The sequence below is a fragment of the Eleutherodactylus coqui genome, chromosome 8, assembly GCF_035609145.1.
Source record: "Eleutherodactylus coqui strain aEleCoq1 chromosome 8, aEleCoq1.hap1, whole genome shotgun sequence".
NCBI lineage: Eukaryota > Metazoa > Chordata > Amphibia > Anura > Eleutherodactylidae > Eleutherodactylus > Eleutherodactylus coqui.
Window position 1 is genome coordinate 195411448 of NC_089844.1, and position 1955 is coordinate 195413402.

A 1955-nucleotide genomic window follows, 5' to 3' on the forward strand; every position below is an offset into this window, starting at 1 on the left:
TTTGTGGCGCAGAAGACGGCAGCGTCTTTACCGGTCAACGGAGCCGGTGCGGGGCGACAGTAAACCTGTATGTAACCCCTCCCCCCCCCCCCCCCCGTGCACCTGTATATAGAACCAACACCCTCCCGTATACGTGCTCTCTCCATATACCAGTGTAGTACACGAACATCCCCAGTGTACCTGCATATAACCCCTCCCCAATATAGCTGTGTATAACACCAGCATCCCTCCTGGACCTGTGTATAACACCTCACCTCCATAGACCTGTGTATAACACCTCCCATACACCTCACCTGTATATGACATTATCTCTCCCTATACCTGTGTATAACACAAACATCCCCGTGTATACTTGAAGAAAACCCTCTCATGCAGCTGTATATTACACCATCTTCCCCCCCTATATACCTGTGTATAACACCAACATCCCCCCCCTGGACACCTGTATATTTCATGATCTCCCCAGTACATATCATCCCTTTACACAAAAGCAACATCTCCCGTTATACCTGTATATAACACCAAAATGTCCCCCCAGCCTGTACATCTATAAACATCCCCAGCTAGATCAACATCCCTCGCCTGCCTGTATCACCAGCATCCAATATTCCTGTATATAACCCCTCCCGTACACCTGTATATTACACTAAAATTCCCTCATCTATACCTGTATATAACTTCTCCCACCTGTATACAACACCATCCCCCCCATATAACCCCAACTTCTACCCTGTAGATTACACTAACCCATCTAAACTTGTATATAACACCAACACATACCTGTAAATAACATTTGCCTATACCTATATATAACACCGCTATATTCCTGTATATAAAAGATATCCCCCATATACATGTATGTAGCACAAACAGACCACTTTTCACTACATACAACACTAATATCTCCCCCTATACCTGTATATACCCCATTCTTCTATAAACCTGTATATAACACCCCTTGTATTAGTGCATTTAACTCTACCATCCCCCATATGCCTTTATATAACACCCCTATACCTGTATATAACATCACCATTTCTGGACTACAAGCTAATTACATAAGTTATGACTAGAGATGAGCGAGCATCGCTCTTCTCGAGTAACTGCTTACTGGTCTGAGCAGATTCGGGAAGGGGGGGGGGGGGGGGGCGGGGGAGAGAGAGATCTCTCTCACTCTCTCCCCCGCTACCCCCCTCTCCAAATTTGCTCGGACCAGTAAGCAGTTACTCGAGAAGAGCGATGCTCGCTTGAGTAACTGCTTTATCTGAGCGTGCTCGCTCATCTCTAGTTAGGACTCCATCTCTGGATTATTGTAGGCAGTAAGTTATAGGAAAGAAGAATCGCAGAAGTACTCGGGAGTCACTGAGGAGATGCTTATCTCTGAGCATCATGTGTCCTGACTGACCCATGCAGGAGGCTCCTTCAGATGTGATCCAGAGGACTAATCTTTAGAGGAGGTTCTTTCAGAGATGACCCAGACGACTGATCTTCTGAGGAGGCTCCTTCAGACGTGACCCAGAGGACTTATTTTCAGAGGAGGCTCCTTCAGACGTGACCCAGAGGACTGATCTTCAGCAGAGGCTCCTTCAGACGTGACCCAGAGGACTGATCTTCAGCAGAGGCTTCTTCAGACGTGACCTAGAGAACTGATCTTCAGCAGAGGCTCCTTCAGACGTGACCGAGAGGACTGATCTTCAGCAGAGGCTCCTTCAGACGTGACCGAGAGGACTGATCCTCAGAGGAAGCTCCTTCAGACGTGACCGAGAGGACTGATCTTCAGCAGAGGCTCCTTCAGACGTGACCGAGAGGACTGATCTTCAGCAGAGGCTCCTTCAGACGTGACCCAGAGGACTGATCTTCAGCAGAGGCTTCTTCAGACGTGACCCAGAGCACTGATCTTCAGAGGAAGCTCCTTCAGACGTGACCGAGAGGACTGATCTTCAGCAGAGGCTCCT